The sequence below is a fragment of the Lynx rufus genome, unplaced genomic scaffold (genome assembly GCF_022079265.1).
Source record: "Lynx rufus isolate CCGP_SWC_20201006 ecotype Redwood Valley unplaced genomic scaffold, mLynRuf1.p SCAF_3, whole genome shotgun sequence".
Taxonomy (NCBI): Eukaryota; Metazoa; Chordata; class Mammalia; order Carnivora; family Felidae; genus Lynx; species Lynx rufus.
Window position 1 is genome coordinate 20,012,868 of NW_025814845.1, and position 25,033 is coordinate 20,037,900.

The following is a 25,033-nucleotide window of genomic DNA, read 5'->3' on the forward strand; positions in this document are numbered from 1 at the left end:
ATAAATTTAACCTACTGGATTCAGAGCTGAAAACAGAAAGGTCCTGGTTTCTTGAAAGCAGTGAGCCACTCACTCAACCTATCCTGGAACCTTCATTATGGCTAGGCTTCCATTTCTGTAAGACAATCAACGAATTCATTTTTAGAACAAATCTGAGTCGGGATATTTTGAAGTTGCTCTTTATAACATTCTAACTTAGACAGAGTTATGGCAGGATTTAGAAGACAATCTAAAGTTTTGACTGGTTTACAATAAAAAAACACCTTATAGTTAAATCTCTGTACACCCAAAACTAATATAACACTGTATGTTAATTATATCTCAATTAAAAATTTAAAAATAAAAATAAAAGAGATAATACATTAATAAATTATAATTAAAATGGGAAAAGGAAGTATATGAACCATTAAAAGAAGAAGTACAAAACCCCCACTGACCCAATAGGGGTTAGGGGGGCTGAGCCTCCGAATACCCACACAGTTGAAAATCTCTGTATAACTTTTGACTACCCCAAAACTTAGCTACTAATAGCCTACTGTTGATCAGAAGCCTTACCAGTAACATAAACAATTGATTAACATATATTCTGTATATGTATTGTATACTATATTTTGTATATGTATTGTATACTATATTTTGTATATGTATGGTATACTACATCCTTGTAACAAAGTAAGCTAGGGCAAAATAAATACTATCCAGAAAATCAGAAGGAAAAGAAAATACATTTACAGTGCTGTACTATATTTACTGAATATACGCAGTTCAAACGTGTGTTGTTCAAAGGCCAACCGTATTTAATATCTGTTTATTTCATATGAGTCGTACTAAATTAATTATTAAACATCAAAAGAACAACTGAAGTAACGTAATTAATAATATGTCAATTCTCTAGAGCCCAATGAAAATTCTTTTATTATCACGGGTGGATAGTCATAAATTACTTGATTTGTTTGTTCTACAACCTCTGTAGCAGATTTTTAACTACATACTAATTAATGTGCTAATGGGATTTGAACATTAATTGGTATCTTACAAAGTCTTGAGAATTATTTAAAAATTGTGATGCTATACAAGTCTTAGAAATAGTTGACTGATTTGTCACGTTATCAATCAAAAAAAAATGTTAATATCAGAAAGTTCCAAATCTGCCATCAATAATAATTTGGGCCTAGTGTTATTATCATTAGTAAAAATTACTAAATTCCACAAAATTATTTTCTATTTGCGCATACTGATTTTTGTTAATTCCAGTTGTCTTATTGTCAAATGGAAATAATAGCCAGAGGAGCTGTTAAGTTTATTTCCTTCCTTCTTTCCCCTTCCCCCTTCCTCCCTTCCCTCCTTGCTTCCTCCCTTCCCTCCTTCCTTTCTTCCTTCCTTCCTTCCTTCCTTCCTTCCTTCCTTTTTTAAAATTATTGACTTCTTGGTATAAATAACTGAATCGATAGTACTGTTTATATCCACTGAGATGGTGGTGTTAAAACTGTTTCTTTATAAGTATTATCTGAGGAATTTATGTGACAGAGTCAAACTCCACACCCCTCGAGATTCTACTTTGATGATTGTGGATGAAATCTGCAAATTTCAAATGTGTCTGAAATTAACAAGTGTCTGAGGTAACTCTGTGCAAGGATGACTCCTAGAGAAAAGACCTGGTTAGTGGTAAGAGGAGGGGAATGGAATGAAAGGAAAAAGCAAGAAAAGAACTAAATGTAGATCCAAATATAACTAAACATAGATCAGTTAGCCCACAACTTGCCAAAAGTATAGGTTTTAATTCCTAATGATAACCATGAGATGCTGCAGTATTTTATTTTATTTGTTTTTTTTTTAATGTTTAATGTTTATCTATTTTTCAGAGAGTCAGAGACAAAGCATGAGAAGGGGAGGGGCAGGGAGAGAGAGGGAGACACAGATCCAAAGCAGGCTCAAACTCATGAACCACGAGAGATCATGACCTGAGCCAAAGCTGGATGCTTAGCTAACTGAGCACCCAGGCTCCAGAGATGCTACAATGTTTTATTTTTTTTTTTAATTTTTTTTTTCAACGTTTATTTATTTTTGGGACAGAGAGAGACAGAGCATGAACGGGGGAGGGGCAGAGAGAGAGGGAGACACAGAATCGGAAACAGGCTCCAGGCTCTGAGCCATCAGCCCAGAGCCCGACGCGGGGCTCGAACTCCCGGACCGCGAGATCGTGACCTGGCTGAAGTCGGACGCTTAACCGACTGCGCCACCCAGGCGCCCCAATGCTACAATGTTTTAAATCATGTCCTAAATCATTAGATAAAAATTTGGTCAATATAATGTTTTTGCTACAGCATTCAAGTATGGTTGAAAAATTTTTAAAGAAAGGAAAGACATGATTTTGATGACACTTATCTGATACCAGAGTAGTTTCTGAGAATGAAGTAACATATTATTTTTAAATTCATATTTGAAAAAAAAAACAACATAGTGTATGCAATATACTGAAGTAGGGATGTGGCTTGGTAAAAATTATCCTTAAAATTTTTAAGTGACTCATAAAATAAAGTATGTATACGTATAAAATCCTGAAAACAATAGTGTATAGAATAAAATGAGAGTAGCAGCCCCATCCGCCACCATCCTCTTTATTCCCCCCCCCCTTTTCATTAAGTTGACTGAGTCAAAACTGTGTCATTTAAATACAGACTGTTATTTGGAACCCTAAAAGCAGTATTTTACTTCCTCGGAATGTAAATGTCCTCATTTTTAAAAGTAAGGACTTTTATGGGATGGTTACTAATGTTTTAAATGACTCCTTCCTCTCTCTTCCTAACCCCCCACCCCCACACCCATACACATCGAATCACTACACTCTGATGTTCGTCACACACACACACATACACACAGACACACACACTCAATCACATCCATCCAGAATTATTACATGTTTGATATCATTTCAGAAGATTTGCATATAAGATAATTCAATCTGTCAATATGTACAATCAGCTCCCTCAATGCCAACATCCTCGTCATCATATGCGGATATTTGGAAACGACTGAACAACAAAATAAATATTCTGATTCTGTATTTCACATATTTTGCCAATGAAATCGATGAATTTGAATATAGGTTTCATATTGCTGAATCTATTAACTGACAATATGAGATAATCTTTTGTCTTCCCTCCAGTCCAAGTATTTAATGTTTCTTTGAGAAACAGAAGAGTTTTGGTACCAACACAGGGGCATCTCCTATACTGATGAATGAATCTGGAAATAATATGTGTTAAAAAGCTGCTTTAGTCTCCATTGTAAAAATTAGGAAAAAAAAATAGTATTGACAGGGGAAATATAACAAAAAGCATGTAATAAATGTAAATATTATGCCTGTCACAATAGTGAACAGATATAGAATAAATGAAGTAATGCGAACTTACTACAATTTTGTCCTATAGACCCTGGTGTATATCATTTTTAGTGTACTAGATAAGAATCTAACACCACTGTATTTCTGAAAAAAAAAAGTTATGGCCTCTTTGGTATTGTAAATTGACAAAATTTTCTTCTTTCAGTCAGAGTTTCATTACCAGCTTATGAAAGTATTATAACTTTGCATATAGTAAATTTTAGACAAATAGATGATACTTCACAAAGGATAAGTTGGGATCGTATTTTACCGGGTGGTCTCGCGTGCAGAAAATCTTCAGCATGCTGAGCACATGGAGAACATGTCCCTGCATAAATGGTGAACATTAGAATCATTAACATTTAAAGAGGCAACTCTGGGGGGAAATAAGGAATGGAAGTTCAAAGGAAAGTTGGAGATTGAACAGTTTAGAAAATGTTCCTCTTCTTTTTACTCTTCCTTATTCTATCTCATCTCCATCTTCAAAACCTACTTCCTGAGGCTAACCAGTAGGGTGAGACTCTGATTAAAGCACATGATACTGAAGAATTAATACTCTGTAGACTTGACTCCCTCTCATGGTGCATTTACTTGCTGGGAGTGGTAAAATCTTTAATTCGGTGACCTTGGGGCCTGGCGTATCATGCGCCAGGCTTCCGTCGCTGGGCCAATCCCTCCCTTACACACATACACACATACACACATTAATTATCGCCTACAACATCAGTCCTAACAAGTCACAAACGTTAACCCGTACCAGTTCAGCTTAGAGATATCAAAAGCTATCTATCCTTCTTCATCTCCAGGTTCGATTGTAAGCACAAAATGCGACACTGAAGTCTCATCTTGGTGAATGTCTGGGAGGTTGTGTTGGCTTATCAGCTTGTGTCAACTCAGCCTAAAAAGAGAACTGGGTCTAACATAGGAACGCCTGAAAACCGATTCCAGTGATGGAAAGCAAAAATACAAGTCTGTTTCTGAGAGAGCTAAGTTTAACGTTCCAACCAGGGAGATGTACTTCTACCCTATACCATCATGGAGTTCTTTCCAAGGGAATGCGTTGTCGACAGCACCGTCATATTATTAGGACTTTACGGCTAAACCCTGTTACATTAATTCCAACACCCTGAGTTCTACCTGACAGTGGTTTTCGTTAGTGTGTAGCTCCCCAATATGAATAAATATAAGCATCATAAAGAATATTCCCTTCCACAGCCTTTCTCTTCAGTTAAGTGGTCTCAAGATCTCCTCAGATTTTAAAATCAAGTATTAAGGATTCTATCTGGAAGAGAATCCCTGGGAGCTGAGGCAGAAATCCTGTGCTCTACAATGATGGTTGACAAAAATGAGATTTATGATGTTGGAAAGCCACGAGTCCTCCCTGTATTTTTTTTCTCTGTAAAATATGAAAAAAAATCTTGTCAGGCCCATAAGAGTTGTTACAAGGTTTCCAAAAACAAAAAGTATTTGAAATGAATTTGAAGCACATTATATTAAAAGATATTACCATTATCAAAATAATTACTGTTATTTGATAGGAAGTTTCTCCATCAGGGAATCTCTACTGAAAAGACTATAAGAAGTGACCTTGGATAACCAATGACAAAGCGTATCTTATATAGCATTCTAAAAAGATGCTCAAACAGCCATGTTTCCACTTTCTAGAAAATACAATTTGACTATTTATTCAAACTCAATCTTGCCCTTTACTCATCTAATCTTGATAGGATTGTTTAATCTTGTGAAACTCTCACTTTCCAAACTTGATTTTTTAAAATTGGTATTTTCTTATTTAACAGCCCTCTCTTTCAGCCTTATTTATTAGTGTCCTTTTTTTTTTTCTCCCACCCCCAACCATGGGAGTGCCTAATCTGAGTCCCTTGTCCCTTGCCTTCTCGGTCTATACTCATTTCCCTAGGTGATTGCATTTAGGATTATAATTTCAAATACCATCAAACACTAATAAAAGTTTATCACACTCAAATATTTCTCATCTCTTAATTCAATATAACCATATTCATTTGCCCACAGTACATCTCCAGTTGAGTGGATAACGGGCAACATAAAACTATTTTACTGAATCTCTAAAGCTTCATCCACTTCTCACGAACATACACAGTCACCCTCACCTCATTTGTTCAGTTTGCATGACCTAAAAACCAGGGAGTTATCTTTGATTTCTTTCTCCCTCAACACCCACACACATATATATCCTCAGAATTAAGTAGAAATATTGATAATACCTGAGTTTTATTTCAGTGTTAGAAAAAAAATGATAAAAATGGTTTGCAATGGACAGTATTGCGGAAAAATAATGTTGTTCTCTACTTGTATTCTACCAAGCCAAGCCTTCAATAAACTCCATGCGTATGAATCAAATAGATAATTGTTTGATGTCTGACTATAAATGCTTAAATGGAAGAAACAGCCTTTTGCTCACAACCCACAGTTAATTTATGCAATAGACATTTATTGTTAAGAGACTGTTGTACACATATTAATGGCCCATCAAAGATATCATGTCCTGATCCCCCAAATCTGTGAATATGTAACTCTACATGGTAGATGGGACTTTGCAGGTGTGATTAAGTTAAGGATCTTTTGAGGGAAAGATTATCCAGGTGGGCCTAATACAATCACAATAGCCCTAAGAAGTGACAGACAGAAGGGTCAAAGTCACACGAGGAGGTGTGATGAAAGAAGCAGGGGTTGAAATGACAAGAAGGAGACATGAGCCAAGGGATGTAGGCAATCCCTGGAAGCTGGGAAAGGCAAAGAATCAGGTTCCATCACCTTCAGAAGGAACACAGACCTTGATTTTAGGACTCCTGATCTTTAGAAACTTAAGATAATAAATCCATGTTTTTAGAACTGTGAAGGAATAAATTCATAGTATGTCAAGCCACTAAATGTGTGATAATTTGTCACCACAATAAAAAACAAAGAAACAAATAAAAAATTACTATTGATTCTGTGTGATGAGCCCAGTTCTAGGTGATAGAAATCCATAGATAAACAAAATAGAGGACCCTGTTCGATATTTTGCTCTAGGCTTGACATAAATTCAAGTCTCTTTTTACAACAACTTTACAAGGCAGCTATAATTAGACCCTTTTAATAGATGAAGAGACCGAGAGTCAGACTAATGTGTCACACAGCTAATAGGTGAGCCACCTGTCTCCAGAGCCTGTGTTCTTTATACTCATTATCCACTTTATGTCTTCCAAACAATGAGAGAATACATGGTAGTGTAACGTAGGATTATGCACGAAAGAGTCATTTGCTGCCATATGGTTTGTTAGGCGATTATGGAGGGAGATAGGAGAAAAGAAAGCAAGTAAAGAGAAGAGGCTTAATTCGCATCAATACATTTATACATCTGAAGAGTCAAAATGGAACTCACATAACACAAGATGAATCCATCTATGTACCCAAATCCACTAAAAAATAAAACAAAACTTTTCCATTTTATTCAAATATTCTTTGGTAGGTAACTGCCCACAGCCACTAATTTCAGATTTTTGTTTGTGTTTTCTATGTGGCTTTTTATGTATGTTTCAAAAGACTAAGACAAAGCAGAAATGATGTCATTACAACATTTTTCTTAACACACTTATTGCTAGTTAAGTATTTGGGAAATCATTGTGTTAGAGTGGATTTTAGTAATTACTTAAGAGGCCAGTGATAGAATTCTCTCTTCTCATCTCAAATGCTTTCTCGGCAACCATTTCCCCATACTACTTACTTCACTTTTTCTTCTTACATTTGCTGCTGGACGTAGGTTCCCATTTATGAACCTGGCAATTAAGGGGATGCATATTTCTCTTTATCAGCTTTGCCTATAAACAGAAGACTAATGATAACTACTTTCATTCTACTTCAAAGCTACTTTAATTCATGGATAAAGTTCATATTACTTGATATTTAGTGATAAAAACATGTTATATGGACTGTGAAATTTTTGTTACTTAAAAGGGATAGAAAGAGCCTGGGAATATACAGAGGTGGGTCGGGTTTATAGTCTCTGAATGTATTTAACAAATGAGAAAATTATAAAGTGGTTCCCTGCATTTTATGGAAAAAAATACTCAGAAATTTTTACCTCTTCATCTTGAATAAGAAAGAATAATGCTTGAATTGCGTTAAAATTATAGACACTGCTTTATGTTAGGAGATATAATTTTAACTAATCTGGCTTTTTAAATAATAGGAAAATTTAAAAGGAAGGATAAAAATACATTTAAAAAAGCTATTTGTGGATAAAATATATTAATACATTTCCACTTGTGTTGAATACATATTTTGGTCAAAAGCAAGTTGAGGAACCACAAGATTCACAGAAGTTGCTCTTAGCCCTGGGCTCATCTTTATTATTATTATTATTATTGTTGTTGTTGTTGTTGTTGTTACTGTTGTTATTACTAATTGGAAAACATATTTCTTAAATAATGAAAAAAAGTATCCCTTCATAAAGCATGTCTTGCCTGAAGATTCTTTGACTAGGGTGAAAACAATGTTTTTTCAAGCTCATTACTTCCTTTCCCTAAAATAATTCATTTTAAAAAGTCATTAGCCTAATAGAAAGGAATAGATAGAGGGCCTGTAGGGATTCTACTCTAAGTCTCAGGGATTTGCCTCATTAAAAGTCAATTGCAGAACCAAAGCCTCATCATGTACGTGTGTATATGAAGGAGAGACAGTGAAAGAAAAGTATGGATATATAAATCTTGCCCAATTTTATTTAAATATTTCTGAAAACTAAAAATCATTTTAAATGATATTAACAAAGAATTCTTCTTTGAGACATTGATATTTTTCTAAACAAAAATATAGTGTTACTTCTGGGTGTTATTGTTATAAATCTCCAAGAGCTAAGTCTCATTATGTCTCATAACCAGGTTAGAAATTTCATTTTCTAATAGTTTCCTTATAAATTAAGCCTTAAAATTGCCTCCATTATTTCTATGACTCCACCACAAATTCAGCAATGAGCGAGCTTAATAAATTGGAAACATTACCCTACGATGTATATGTCATGGAAAGAAAATAAATATATGCCGCCTGCGCATTTAGTTTTTCATTCTAAGAAAAAGAAAGGAGTTTGCTGAAAATGGAAAGCTAAGAATCTTGGAAAACGATGGTAATAACATACCTAGCACTTTTTTAAGTACTTCTTTTCCATTATCGTAAGCTATGTAAACACCAGTGTGCTTGATAACCTGGGCTTTATAAGAAGTACTACCTGGAAGACAGTGAAATAATCGATGTCTGTTTCCTCTCTCATTGGAGTCTTGATGAGCTATGTTTCTATCAACTGATGTTACTTCCAAAGATTTCATGTCAGAGGACAAAGACCATACGGACAAGGTCATCCTTGACAGTAGACAAAGGAAATGGCCACAATGACATAATGATGTCTACAGTTGTTTCAAAGAAACAAAAGTAAAATCTGAGACGAACGTTGCCTTCTCTTGTACCTAGTGAAGCAGTTTTTTCATTAATGAAAGGAGGCAATCTATTCAATGTCTTAGAACATATATCTTGTCGGGGGCGCCTGGGTGGCTCAGTAGGTTAAGCATCTGACTGTTGATTTTTGCTCAGGTCATGACCTCACAGTTCGCGAGTTTGAGCCCCACCTCAGGCTCTGTACTGACAGTGCAGAGCCTGCTTGGGATTATCTCCCTTTCCCTCTGCCCCTCCCCTGCTCGTTCTCTCTCTCTCTCTCTCTCTCTCTCTCTCTCTCTCCTTCTAAAGAAATTAGCAATACTTAAAAAAAGTTTCAAAAAGAATACATGTCTTGGGTATTGCCATTATTTCCTTCTTCTGGCTATTTCTTCTGAAATTATCTTTTACCAATGAAATGTTGAATATATAAGATGCAATGACAGATATTGCTTTCTTCTTTAGGTTCAAAAGCAGCAGTTGGGTTTGTAGGGCACACATCAGTTGAAAACATGTCATAGAGTCAAAGGCACTAGTTGAATCTCAGAGCTAGAATCAAAAGCTGATATATAAATGACATGTCCATAACATTGGAGGATCAGGCCTGCAAGGAACTTAAAATGTGGGGAATAGATAGATAGGTAGATAGATAGATGGAAAGATATTCTGACATGACAATATCCCAATAATGGCTAAGAACATAGTCCACGATATGTAGATATAGATATAGATATAGATATAGATATAGATATAGATATATAGATATAGATACACAAAATATATATATATATTTACTGCTTATATTATTTGTAAATCCCTTCTGATTCAGTGATCATTCTCGGGAAAACTACCTGAATAATCTAATACTAGGTAAATTGCAACAGGGCACCCAGAGATTCTTACCAATCATTTTTTTAAAAACAAATTTTTGAAGTAACTATCAATTTCTCAAAAATATACAGAGGGAAAAATAAGGAGTGTAAGCGACTTATCCAAATTGAGCTAGGACATGGAAAAATGCAAAAGTTTTTTGGTTTCATGGCAGGTCCTTACAGTGTTTCTTGTCCTCTTAATTACGTGAATGTATTTAGGGAAAATAACGTAGTAGTAGGGGTTAAATAAAAGTCTCATAAACAGAACAAGGCACCTTTAAACGTGCAGGCTTTTTTTTTTTTTTTAATTTTTTTTTTTCAACGTTTATTTATTTTTGGGACAGAGAGAGACAGAGCATGAACGGGGGAGGGGCAGAGAGAGAGGGAGACACAGAATCGGAAACAGGCTCCAGACTCTGAGCCGTCAGCCCAGAGCCCGACGCGGGGCTCGGACTCACGGACCGCGAGATCGTGACCTGGCTGAAGTCGGACGCTTAACCGACTGCGCCACCCAGGCGCCCCTAAACGTGCAGGCTTTTTACAAATACATTATTATAGGAATTCTCAGGAGACAGGCTCTCAAATTGCGCCGACTCAAGTTCAGGATCCATGATACGATTTGTTTCCACCACCTTAATCCGACTGACAATGCTTTATGTTCTGTTTTGAGATTTTCTTTTAGTAACTCTCCTGAAATAAATCTGAAAATAGAAAGCAGCAAAACCCTGATTAAGCACGTCTACAATGTAGGAGTGCCCTGAATTTGTATGGAACAGGGAAACTATTTCTATCTTTGAAATTTTATGAGTATATTCGATTCAATTCAGAATACAATTCAGTTCAGGGCGCCTGGGTGGCTCAGTCGGTTGAGCGTCCGCCTTCGGTTCTGGTCCCGATCTCACTGTTCTTGAGGCTATGAGTTAGAGCCTCCTGTGGGGCTCTGTGCTGACAGCTCGGAGCCTGGAGCCTGCTTCGGATTCTGTGTCTGCCTCTCCCTCCGACCCCTCCCGCGCTTGTGCACTCTCTCTCTCATTTCAAGAATAAATAAGCATTTTTTTTTTTTTTAATTCACTAGTCACTGGGGCACCTGGGTGGCTCAGTCGGTTAAGCGTCTGACTTTGGCTTAGGTCATGATCTCACGAGCCATGAGATCGAGCCCCATGTCAGGCTCTGCAGAGCCTGCAGCCTGCTTTGGATTCTGTGTCACCCTCTCTCTCTGCCCCTCCCCTGCTCATGCTTTTTCTCTCTCTGTCAAAAATAAACAAAAATTAAAAAAAAAATTAAAAAAGAAGAGTCTTTCATTTAATAGATGATCATTAAATCACTGTTGGGACAAAAAATACCCTTTTACTTAATTTTTTATTTCTTCAAATGTAATTTATTGTCAAGTTACCTAACCTACAGTATATACAGTGTGCTCTTGGCTTCGGGAGCAGATTCCCATGATTCATCACTTACATACAACACCCAGGGCTCATTCCAACAAGTGTCCTCCTCAATGCCCATCACCCATTTCCCTCCTACCCCACACCCACCCCCTATCAACCCTCAGTTTGTTCTCTGCACTTAAGAGTCTCTTATGGTTTACCTCCCTCTCTGTTTGAAACTATGTTTCCTCTTCCCTTCCCCAACCTTTTAAATGTGCAAAGCACTTATCCCTTCATTGTTATAATGATAAAAATAATTTAATTTAGTTTTAGACAGCTTTCAGTTCAAAAAGGAGAGAAAGAACTTGGAAGTTGGCCTGTTTGTGCTTGGTTAATATATGTATGTCCTATCCTAAAGAAATCTGATCTCACTTCAATATTTGCAGAAAGATATGCCATTTATTAAAAACGCAGGGGCAGTCATTTTATTGCAAGTGTTCTTTGCGTAACAAAATAGATCCATTCAGCAAATATTTATGGAGCATCTTCTGAGCTCCGGGCAATGAAAGAGATAGAGGAGATTCAGAAATGAATAGGATAAACTGAATTTCTTTAAGAAACTCATAATCCTATGTGAGAGGTATACATTGGAAACACTGCAATACAAATTCCACTCATGTAACAGAATTTTAGTACAATTTTATAGGGACATTGAAGAAAGAGCGATTAACTCTGACAGAGAAGCCTTGGAAAAATCTTCACAAAAACGTTTACATTTCTAGTGGGTATAAAGGGAAAACAGATGATTTAAAGGCAAAGAAGTAGCTGAAAACCCCTGAAGAATGTATCTTGGAGCAGTGAATTCATTGGATATTTGCATGTGATTCCCTTTATGAAATAAAATACCAATGGCAACACAAAATTCCATCTTAGTGATATTGTAAGTAAGGTAAACATTTTTCCAGTTTTGGTTTAGAAATCATTAAGTAACATTGGTGTTTACCCATGTCTATTTACATACTGATCCATCAGGACAAAGGAGGAAAGGACTGGAACATAATCTTCTCTGACACTAATGTTTCTTACTGGTGCGGTTATTGACATATTAGGTGGGAAAATTGTGTTTTGTAGGATATTTCATATCCATGGATCTCAGATGCTACGTACAGGTCATATACTCCAGTTACTTTGCAACAAAAACACATTTTTACAGTTTCAATATACAAAATGAGTGTGAAGGAATGGGTGCTTATGGCACCTTGTTGAGAAAACTGAAAACCCATAACATGGTTTGGTAAAACCTTGGGTCCATATAACAACCCTATGTTACCTGCTCTCTGGAGAAAAGTCCTCGAAATTCTTCACGCAACTTTTTAAGTTTTCCTAATATGTGTCTGGTAAGGCTATACTTCTGAAGGCGTAACTATCACCATTCTTTTACAGGGAGTTGTCTTAAGAGACAAAACGTGACAAGGAGAAGGAGGAGGAAATGGAGGAGGAAGAGGAGAAAGTTCCAACCCCTTACTTTTAGGAAACAAAACTAATCTCATCGTGCTTTGCATCCTAATTTATCTTGGTCAAACCCATGAATTATAAGAAAACTTCAAAATCCCCCTCTTTAACACATTCGATTCCCATATGGTTTTGGATCTACCCTAGTCTCCCCCATTGTCCCACTTCCCTGACCTCCTTCTGGGAATTCCGTCCATGACTGTTTCACCGTCTGTGGCTTTGATGAAAACATTGCACGTCTCCTCACATGACTTCTATTTCCTAGCCCGTCTCTGTGAATGTAATCCTGCACATCGTTCCCACTCCCTTTCTCCTCTGTCCCTCTCCAGTAGATGAGCCTCACATAATCCAAATCCCTGTTAGACCTGGCAAGAAAAGATGGCTAGAAAATAAACAAGTTTCTTCAGGATAAATCACTACTACAGGTCCATCATCGCTGACAACCCTATTCAACCACCTTTTACAAGAATCATATCTCGGGGCACCTGGGTGGCTCAGTCGGTTAAGCCTCAGTCGGTTAAGCTTTTGACTTCAGCTCAGGTCATGATCTAAGGTTTGGTGAGATCCAGCCATGCTTTGAGCTCCAGGTGGATAATGCGGAGGCTGCTTGGGATTCTCTCTCCCTCTCTCTGAGCCATTCCCTCTTCAAAATAAATAAATAGACTTTTTTTTAAAGAATCATATCTCTCCTCCTATTGAACTATCAATGTTTTTTTTTTTTTTGCCTATTTACTTTTGGAAAACACAGGCATTCACATTAGAACTATTTCATCAGACTAGCACCAAATGTCTTCACTTGCATTAATCTCTAGAACTATTCCTTGCTTTTCTCTATAAAAATTGAAGGATCTCTGCCTGCTTTTATCCAAGTCCAGGTCTTGTTACCAGTATATTCAATATTAATTGTGAAAAAAAAATAGTTTTAGCAGTAATTACTAAATAATTTCCCAGCAAGAGATGAAGTCTAAGAGACTAAGATAAGTAATTTATCACTTAATGTTTTTACACCATGATTAGAGCATATTATCAAAAGTAGGAAGCAAACACGGTGCGGAAAAATATTCCTCCCGAAGTTAAAAATCACAGGTAGAAATGCCAATAAAACTTAATGTGTCCATCAAGGCTAAATGCTAATGACAAGATAATATAAATACTTGGAAATCAGACCCTTAGTAATGATATTTGATATTTTGCACGGTGCAAATAGGAAACCATCAAAAACTACGTTTATTCTAATGTGTTATATGTCTGAGATCAATTCTAAACTCGCTTTTCTGAAAAACATACAATCTAGGAGGGAACACATAAATATCTCAGAGTTGATCCACTTTTATTTTTATACTCTGTATAACAAGATAAAATGTTAAGTATGCCTGCCGCGTGAGGAAAGAGACACAATATTTCAAGGCAAAGCAGTTAGTTGCAATGTTAACTTTGCTCTTCTTCCCACTGTTAGTTTGTCCCCTCCATTAGGCATATTATCTCACCGCAGCCCAAACCATTTGAGTTCTGAATTTATTGTTTGCATTTTCTCTGATAGGCATGGCGTTCCTGGCTCTTATTTTTCTCTTCCTAAACTTGTAAACCTTACAGTTAATTTTAAAACATTAACGACTTTGCTGCTACTGTTGTCAGTCTCTGAACATCTGGCCAAGCCGAGAGAAAACGTTTCTTCTATGTCAATAGTTTTACTCTATAAAAGGAAGTGGGGTTCTTAAATATGTCCTTCTTTCCAAATATCCACGGTTTTCATCATATGACCGATTCCCATCTACTCAAGCCCAAACTGCTTCAAATGCCCCCTCCAGCCCTTCTGTTTTTATCTACCTATTCAAAGTCATCTCATGAATTACGAATTCTTCTGAAGCTCATTTGGTCATGATCTTTTCCTCCAAGACCTTCACTCCTTTCTCGAATCCTCCTTTCTTTAGCATTTGGGCCCATCCCCAATCTGATAAGAACAGTGTTTCTGGTCTTCTCTCTTACCACTTTCCCACACGATCCAAGTGTTCTACAAATTATCTTGCCGCCTGCTTTTCCTTTCCTTTCTCCTCCTTTCCCACCATTGGGAATGCTTTTCTCTTAGTCTCTTTTTATTGATCTTCCCATCTGCCCTCCACTTATTCAACTGAGTACAACCCTCCACAGGCTATCTGCAATGTTATAGGTATTTAAAACCCAATATATCTAAAATTTAATTTTTATTTTGTTAGTGCCCAAACCTACATGCCTCTAATCTAATTGTGGCTTGTGTCCCATGGCGAGAGCACCACCAGAAAAAGAAAAAAAAAAAGCCATCTAGGACAAAAATCGTAAAGCACCCTTGCCTGCTACCTCTTCTATAAATCCATTTTTATATGTCATTTATCTATTTATTTATTTTTGGATATGTCCTTTCTACTGTGTTCCCTACAAATACTGTCTTAGGTCAAGTATCTATCGATTTTCACCAAGGTGACTATGACAATAGGTGTCTCTGCTCCCCAGTCATTCCATCCACTCAGTAGCCACTAGCATGGGCACCTAATTCTGCAGGTCTCGCGAGGAAATTACGGACAGTATCTTTCAAACTAAACTCACAACTGACGTCTCTCTCACACACGGTCTCCCTCTCTATGTCCTCCAGGTTTAAGGGCATCCCAGTGAACCTGATCTTGCGAGGCAGTGAACCAAGGAGTAGCGTTGGCTCGTTACTGGCTTGTGAGACTGGGGTGTGCACATCTCTCCCAACTCCATACTCAGGGACATCATGTTCACAGCTTATAATTCGCCTTCATGGGGAGATTTATACCACGGAAATTGGCAAGGCCTACAATTCAGTACGTTTGATTTTCCCTCTTATCAGGGAGGTAGTTTACCGGCACATCGCTGTCTGGGGACATCCACCATGAGAGTTATTCATCTTTTCCAATCCATCTCAAACATGTCTGCTTTTTTTTAAATATTTTTTTTTTAATTTTAATGTTTATTTCTGAGACAGAGAGAGACAGAGCACGAGTGGGGGAGGGGCAGAGAGAAAGGGAGACACAGAATCCGAAGCAGGCTCCAGGCTCCGAGCCATCAGCCCAGAGCCCGACGCGGGGCTCGAACTCACGGACCGCGAGATCGTGACCTGGCTGAAGTCGGACGCTTAACCGACTGCGCCACCCAGGCGCCCCTTTAAATAATTTTTTAAAACATTTTTATTTCTTTTTGAGAGACAGAGAGAGGCAGAGCATGAGTGGGGGAGGGACAGAGAGAGAGGAAGACACAGAATCTAAAGCAGGCTCCAGGCTCTGAGCTGGCAGCACAAAGCCCAACGCGGGGTTCAAAGCCATGAACAGTGAGATCATGACCTGAGCCGAAGTCCGGCACTCAACTGACTGAGCCACCCAGGTGCCGGAAACCGTGCATACTGGTTGTAGATCCTTCATAACGTGTGTATTTGTAGTGTTGTCATATGATTTGAAGGTTCATTGTGTGTCATATGTGTATGTATACAAGTCGTTTGCTTCTAAGAGTTATGGCAACGGGGTTAAACCATAAACAACACCTACTTAGTTTTGAAGACAATTTCAAGGTTTGATAGGGTGCATACTGTGCCAGTGCACTTAGGAATTGTGGCTAACATGTTTATGACACTTATACCTGTCCATCTATCTAGTACTTACATGACTAAATAGAATTCTAAGTGCTCTGTGCCTATGCATATATTCATTTAATTCTGATTATTTAATTTAGCTTACTAGTAGTACAGTTCCTTTTTTTCAAATGAATTAACTGAAGAAATTAGGCAAACTTTTGTGAGGTCACGCAGAAAATTTATGAAAGAAACAGAATATAAATTTAAGCAGTTTGACTCCAGAATCTCTGTTTTTATTTTTATTTTATTTTTTTACCTTTTTTTTAAGTTTCTTTATGTATTTTGAGAGAGAAAGAAAGTGAGCATGAGTGCCCATGTGGGGTAGGAGCAGGGAGAGAGAATTCCAAGCATGCTCTACACGGTCAACAGAGAGCCGGACTCAGAGCTCGAACTCACAAACCATACGGTCACGACCTGAGCTGAGATCAAGGATTGGACACTTAACTGACTGAGCCACCCAGGAGCCCTCAGAATCTCTGCTTTTAACGGCTATATATTGACTCAGTCAGTCATTGATAAAGTAACCCAGACATTCAGCAGGAAAGTACAGATATAGGTCTTTAAATTTTTTAATTGCCTCAACCATTTTTTTTTCTTGTATCATAAATGTAAACTCAATTTTATCTGGGTTAGAGAAAGCATGATGGTGCCCAAATCTACTCTTTGGTACACCTCCTGATGGAAGAACAGGTGGTAGCCAGCAGAAGCATGCATGGATAAGAGAAGATGTATTTATGGAACACACGGTAGATTGAAAATAGCAATTGTTGGGGCGCCTGGGTGGCGCAGTCGGTTAAGGCGTCCGACTTCAGCCAGGTCACGATCTCGCGGTCCGTGAGTTCGAGCCCCGCGTCGGGCTCTGGGCTGATGGCTCAGAGCCTGGAGCCTGTTTCCGATTCTGTGTCTCCCTCTCTCTCTGCCCCTCCCCCGTTCATGCTCTGTCTCTCTCTGTCCTTTTTGAAAAAAAATAAATAAATAAATAACAATTGTTTTTTTTTTTTTCCACAAATTATGTGAAACCCTGGAGATCCAGCTGAAGCAAATGAGGTTTAAATATTGTAGAGTCAAAATTGTTGAAGAAGACAAAAAAAAAAAGAAAGAAAGAAAAGAAAAAGATACTTTTAACGTATACCAATTACTTTCAACTTCCGGGAGTCCAAATAGAGTCAAAAATGGAAAAGAAGCATTTTTTTTTTCTTTGTAAAGTTTCAGTGAAGCACTTCCATAAATCAGGATTATGTTGTTCTGAATACAGGTGTTATTAGTATATTTTACATGCACTATTCAAACATGTGGATTTTGCTGATTTCACATTTGAAAGAAGACAGAGCTCATGCAAAGTACTGATTGATTTATAGCTCGCTCAGTTGACTGTGATTTCATGGAGTGCAAATGGACCTACGGTAAGTGTTATGATCTCCCTGGGGAGAGTCCACAAGGTTGAACAAATCAGCACTGGGGAGAACGGCTACTGGAGAAATAGTAACCAATTTCTGCCTAGCTTTTAATGCGGTCTGAGGGGAGCTTTTGTTTTGCAGATGATTTTGCTGCTTTGGCTATCACGTAGGATTTTAGCCAGGCTTACAATATTTTTCCATTATGGGGGGAGAAACAAATGATGAATAAATGGAACTGTAAAATATTGGGATATGAGCAAAGAAAAGAGGCAGACAGCCAACCAAATCCCTAACCGTATCAGTCTGCTACTCTCCTGTGGCTGTACTACCAAATTCCTTCACCGACTTTCTCCCTTCTCTCTTCACTACCCTTCTGCTCACTGGGAAGAAAAGATAAGGACCCATTTCCTTAGGGGAATCAGTTCTTGTAACAGTTAATCGACCTGCGAAGTGCTGCAGCACCCAAGGTAAGGCGCTGGCAGATATGGAAAGGACAATCTGACTCACAAGATGCGGAGCTTCCCAGGGACATTTGGAAGTTTATTGATTTCAAGAGAATTGAAATCTTGGACGTGCGTGCTGTTGTCTCAGAGGAGTTTATTAGAACACCATGACCTTTCTGGGCTCTGTGTCTCTGCTTTCGGTAACAAGAGAAAGTCATTGTCACAGTTTAAACATTGTGCTGGGACAACAAATAGCACAGAGAAGTTTTAAGAAGATTGAAGGCTCCGTACTTTGAATTCAGGGGAACCGGAATCCTAAGCTTGGGGTATGTCTTGGGCTAAAATTTGTTTGGTACTCTGTGTTGTATTAGTTTGTTACTGTTTTCTCTGGGTTTGTGTGTATATTTGCTGGTCGGTTTTATTTTAATGACTCCGCATTCAAAATTGCAAGAGCCTCACTGGGGGCAACTCTGTCCTTAAATGTAAACGAACGCCCAGTGTACTCCCAGACTCCAGAAAGTTGTTTTGGAAATTATCTTGTGACCAGAGGTAGAGGAGTATGATTGTTATTTTGGGGGAAGCTAAAGAAGTTGATGCATGTTAAGGCAAAGTAATATAAATGCATTTTTTTATTGCTGTCTTAATGTTCCTCAGGTTTTTCTTTTCTTTTTTCCCTCTGCAGTATGTTATTAGGATTTTACTATCAGTTGATATATAGACTCACAAATCTGGAAGACAGTATTTGATGATGTATCCTATCTATTGCAAGGAGGGTGAGACTTAGGGTTATATAGAATAATCGAGCTAGACAGAAAGATGTCGAATATTAATAGCCCACATAACACCACGAAGCTAATGTTATCCGTCGTATAAACAAGCCAGGAAATCGAATACGAGTAGGAATTTGTTTTGATCTCATATTGTTTCTCAGCTCATTTGTAGTGTGTGGCATTTGGCTGGCCATCTCAGACATTTGCACTTCTAGTCATTCATCAAAACCTGTGATTTGAGGGGCACCTGGGTGGCTCAGTGGGTTGAGCGTCTGACTTCGGCTCAGATCACGATCTCACAGTTCATGAGTTCAAACCCCACATCCAGATCCTTGCTGACAGCTCAGAGCCTGGAGCCTGCTTCAGATTCTGTATTTCCCTCTCTCTGCTCCTCCCCCATTCGCTCTCGTGCCAGTGTGGGCTCTCTCTTTCTTTCTCTCTCAAAATAAATAAACATTAAAAAAAAACTAAAAAAAAAAAAGTATGATTTGAAATAGAAAGCTTTTAGTTAATATTTCCATTTTGAAAATGTAGAGTTTTTAAAAATAATTCCCAATGAAAAAAGAAATACATTGCATAGATTTTGCTATTTTCATTTTTATCCAATCTGATGTAGATCTTCAATCCCTTTATCTACTAATTTAAAGAACATTTAATAAGATTTAATTTCTAAATGTTTGGGGGGACTCAATCTGTGGCTTTAATTTTCCCACTTTGCTTTTTTTTACAATGGATTTTTGAATCTTTGAATCCCCATCTTGGTATTATTTTTATACATATAATTATATATATGTGCATTATATATATTATAAATATATAATTATATGTATATAATTTGGTTATATACTATATATAAAACCAAATGGGACACAAAGATTGAATATATGTTTATCATACATATGTATCTTTCTCTCCCTTTCACATCTAACAAAATACACGTACCCACATCCATTATTCAGCTACTCAACTTTTACAACTTGTTTCTCTTTGCTACTTACCGATTGTTGATGACAGGAAAATAGCTTGGTAATGATCAGTCTTGAATATTGCTTCCTGTTTTAAGAAAAACAAAATGGCCTTACCAGATGTATGTGACTATTTCCAAACTTTCTTGGCAACTCAACTAAGCCTTCAGAAGTTGCAAGGCATGGTTTTCCCTTAGTCTCTGGAAGCTGGATAGTGAATTGTTTTTCTAAATACTAATGAACAAATAAATAAATGTCACTATAGATAATCAAAAAATAATTCATTTCTTTTGGTTTTTACTTCATTTAAAGTTCCCAGATATGCCTTTCCCTTCCACACACACAATCTTCCCTACTGTCAACATCTTGCAACAGAATGATACATTTGTTACAATCGATGAACCAACATTCATGCATCAATATCCCTGAAAGTCCATAGTTTATATTGGGGTTCATTCTTCCTGTTGTACATTGTGCAGATATTGACAGATGTTTGATGATATGTTTGGAGTGTTGTAGTATCAGACAGAAGAATATCACTGTCTTAAAAATCCTCCTTTTTCTGCCTATTCATCTCTCCTCCCCAATCCTCGGCAACCACTGATCCTTTAACTTTCTCCATAGTTTTGTCTTTTCCCGAAAGTCATATAGTTGGGGTACTCAGTATGTAGCCCTTTTAACGTGGCTTTTATCACGTAGTAGTATCCATTCAAATTTCATCTGTGTCTTTGCATGATTCAGCTTATTTGTTTTAGGTGATAAATAATATTCTATCATCTGTATGAACCACAGTGTATCCATTCACCTTCTGAAATATACCTTGGTGATTGGAAGTCCTTAAATTATGAATAAAGCTGCTACAAACATTTGTTTGCAGGTTTTTGTGTAGACATAAGTTCTCAACTTACTTGAGTAAGTATCAAAGAACACAATTGCTAAACTATAGGCTAAAATTATTGCAAAATTTATAGTTTTATTTAAAAACGTGCCAAACTGTCCTCCAAAGTGGCTGCACCTGGTTGCCTTGCCACGAGCCATGCACGAGAGTTCCTTTTGCTTCATATCCTCACCAGCATTTGGTGTCGTCACTGTGTCAGGTTTTTGTCATCATGATAGAAGTGTAGTCGTCAATTTTCTTTGAAGGAAACTTTGAACACCATGTTTTATGTTTGAAATCTCAATTATGTGTCTCTTATGTCAATGTTCCTATTAGCAATAGTGACAAACTCATGCTGATAGTTACCTCTTTTTTATCCCATTGCCTCTCTATTTTTATGGCCCTGACTATATCTAACTCATACTTATATCCCTAAATCCTAATAGAACCTGCATATAGTACCGTCTCAATACAGAAAGAAGATAGTTCTCTAAAATCCACACAGCTCCTGAAGTATGGCATTAGGAAGCACCAAATACCAACTTAAAACTTACTTCAAATCAACTTTTGAACCTTTAGCTTTTAATTTGCTTTTCGAACTACTACCAAACCCATATAATGCATCTAGCACTCTAGATTACTTTCAGAAGCTCTCCTTAAAAGATCACCTTTGAGGGCATCTGGGAGGCTCAGTCAGTTGAGTGTCTGACTCTTGGTTTCGGTTCAGGTCATGATCTCACGGTTAGTGAGATCGAGCCCTGTGTCGGGCTCTGTGCTGACAGTGCAGAGCCTGCTTGGGATTCTCTCTCTCCCTCTCTGCCCCTTTTCCACTCATGCACACATGTTCTCTCTCTCTCTCTCTCTCTCAAAATAAATCAATAAACTTGAAAAAATGATTTTTGTATTCAGTCTACCTTAAAATACTCTTGCGGATCTTATGATTAATATTTTTAAAGTGAAGACATTAGATACCCAAACCTTAAACTTTTTGTAACATTGAATAATAGAATTTAAACTAGGCAGACTAGACACCAAGATTAGAGTTTCCCCTCGCTTTACTACACCTACATCCTTTTTTTTTTAATATAAATATTTAGGGGCACCTGGGTGGCTCAGTCGGTTAAGCGTCCGACTTCGGCTCAGGTCATCATCTCGCGGTCCGTGAGTTTGAGCCCCGCGTTGGGCTCTGTGCTGACAGCTCGGAGCCTGGAGCCTGCTTCGGATTCTGTGTCTCCTTCTCTCTCTGCCCCTCCCCTGCTCATGCTCTGTCTCTCTCTGTCCCAAAAATAAATAAAAATATTTAATAAATAAATAAATAAATAAATAGATATAAATATTTAATCTTAAAGACCAAAAACAAACATATCTAAGCAAGAACTTTATTGTTTTGACAATAAAAATAAAATTCCATATGTTTAAATATTCAAGTGTATATTTAACTCTAAATATATATATATATATATATTTCAATGTCAAGTAAGGGAAAAGATGTGCGTGGGTAAAACGAGAGATGACAGGGGATGAGGGACTTAACACAGTTTGATACAAGGCTTTACAGAAGTTTGGGGTGTGTGACTCATTCTAAAACTGTACCTGGTAGAAGGCAGAAAATTAGTGCAAATTGGAATCAAAGATCTGCCGCCATAAGAAAATGTGTTGTATATTGTTATCTTGCAAGTGGAAAGGTATCAGGGCAAATTCTGATTTCAAGTAAGAAATATGGGGGCGTCTGGATGGCTCAGTCAGTTAAGCATCTGGCTTCAGCTCAGATCATGATCTCGTGGCTTGTGAATTTGAGCCCTAAGTCGGGCTGTGTGCTGACAGCTCAGAACCTGGAGCCTGCTTCATATTTTGTATCTCCCTCTCTCTCTGCCCTTCCCCTGCTCACACTCTGTGTCTGTCTCTCAAAAATAAATACATTATTATTTTTTTTAATTAGAAATAAGAGTTTGCTTATTTATTTGGTAATTAATTGGTTTATTGTGTCAAACTTTCTTGATGACTTCAAGATGAGACATTCCAAATATTTTATAGTAGAATCTTTTAAGTTTATATTTCATATTTTAGGAATTTATATTTAATTGAAATCGGACGAGTGAGTAATCAGTTACATTTTTAACATACAGTTTTATAGGAACTTTTAGAAATTATAACAATATGCTTGCAAAACTCAACCCAAGTTTCTATTTGCATGGTCTAGAGGGCTATACATTAATGAATGTTAAAATGTGTCTTTTAAGAGTCAATATAACTACAGTTGGAAAGATGTGCTGTATGTTCACAGCAAGCCCACAAGAGCAATGTTTTTTCCACCTGTTGTTGTGGTATCCATTGGGGTCAGTCTTGACACTGATTCTCTTAAGCTCTGCCTTCAATAGACAATGGGATATAAAGGAACAGTTTAAGATAGGATGGGTAGAATATATAAGACAGGTAGAATATAATAAGATAGGTTAGAATAAAGCAGAATAAAAATATAATAAAGGGTATCTTATTTATTTATTTAAATAGTTATTTATTTCTTTATGTTTTGAGAGTGAAAGGTGGGGGGAAGGGTCAGAGAGAGAGAGAGAGAGAATCCCAAGGAGGTTTTATGCTGTAAGCGTGGAGCCCCACATGGGGCTTGATCTCAGCAACAGTGAGATCATGACCAGAGCCAAAACCAAGAGTTGGACAACACCTAATTGACTGAACCACGCGGGTGCCCCAAGGAAAGGGTATCACAGAGAGTGGAGACTGGTATTGTTTTGTGAAATATTCACATAAGGTATATATCCATATCTTTCATGGCAGGCAGAGACCCCCTGGAAGTAGAATCTGGAACAAGTTTAGTATAAGGGAGGGTTGTAAATGAATGCCATTTTAAGGCATGTAGGAGGCACCTGGCAAGAGAAGGGAAGAGAAGGACAGCAGGGGGAAGAAATACGTTAGGCAGATGGAGATGTCAACATGCAATGCAATCTCGGTGGAAACCAGAGTTGACCCCACATTGAGCAATAAAGGCGTGATGTCCTTTGAGAACTATAATGAGTAGGAGATGAAGATTATGTCTTTATCCCCTTCCCCCATCAATCAGTCATTGGATGCAAACTGCACTGAGAAACTCAGGCGGGGTGGCCCTTATCAACTGAGATAATTCCCAAAGAGGATTACTTATGTTTGAGGCTAGTCCACCAGCAACACACACAGTACATCCTTCATTCATGAAAGATCTTAGTGGGGTAGCACAGCATCCATCTTGTAACAACCCGAAAATGCTCACCCTTTGCATGAATGCATGCAGTGGGTTTAGCAGTGTCCCTCCAAAACTCGTGTCTGCCTGCAGCCTCAGAATATGATCTTATTTAGAAATGGGGTCCTTGCAGATATAATGAAAGTAAGGATTAGTGTGGGCCCCAAATCCAATGAGAATGACCTTCCAAGAGACAAAAGAGGACATACAGACACCAGGAAAAAGGTCACGTGAAGATAGAGACAAAGACTGGCATGAAGCTGCCACCAACCAAGGAACACCAGCAGACAAAGGAAATTTTCTTACCTACAGCCTTTGCAAGGAGTGTGGCCTTGTTGGAAACTCGATTTCAGACTTCTGGCTTCCTGACTTTTACAAGATAAATAAATATGTATCATCTTAAACTACTAAGTTTTGAAAATTTGTTAACTGAAGCCCTAGGAAACAAATATAACACATTCGGATTATTCTTAGATTTCCTTGTCTCACACAAAGGGCACCAATTATCCCTCACCCCCGGGACGGCAACATTTGGGTAAAATGTTGACTCAGATCATAAAAAGGGGAGTGAATTTGTTTTCTCATTTAAATGTATTGGATTATATAAATGATCATTATTAATTCACTTATTTTAATATTTTAAAAGTGTATTTAACAAGAAAATAGAATCAAGCTGGTAGCTACACATCAATACGTTGGCTCTTGACCTTGAAGTGAATGAATTAAGTTTTGCTCAAAGAAGAAAACCATTGAGCACAAGTCTTTGGTGGAGATAAAACTTCTCTGCTCATTCCATAAGTCATCAAAATCATGAACAATAGCATAACAGATTACTTCTAGATGACTTTGCATTTACTCCTACTTAAGTATTTGAAACAAAGAAGCAAAGGAGGGAGGAAGAAAAGAAGGAAAGAAGGATAAAAGGGAAAAAAGGAAGGAACAAGATATTTTACAATATCTATAAAACTTCTATAAAAATACCCAGCACATGCCCCCATTATAGGAAAATGTCGCTGACAGCTGGGTGTAGAAAAGCTATAAAAGAAAGGTAATGGAAAGATTCTGCCGAGGGACATAGACCTTTCACTGATGCTTTACTTTTTTAATTCTTTTTCTATTACTAGTGGGCCACAAGGTGATTTCAGAGAAGGT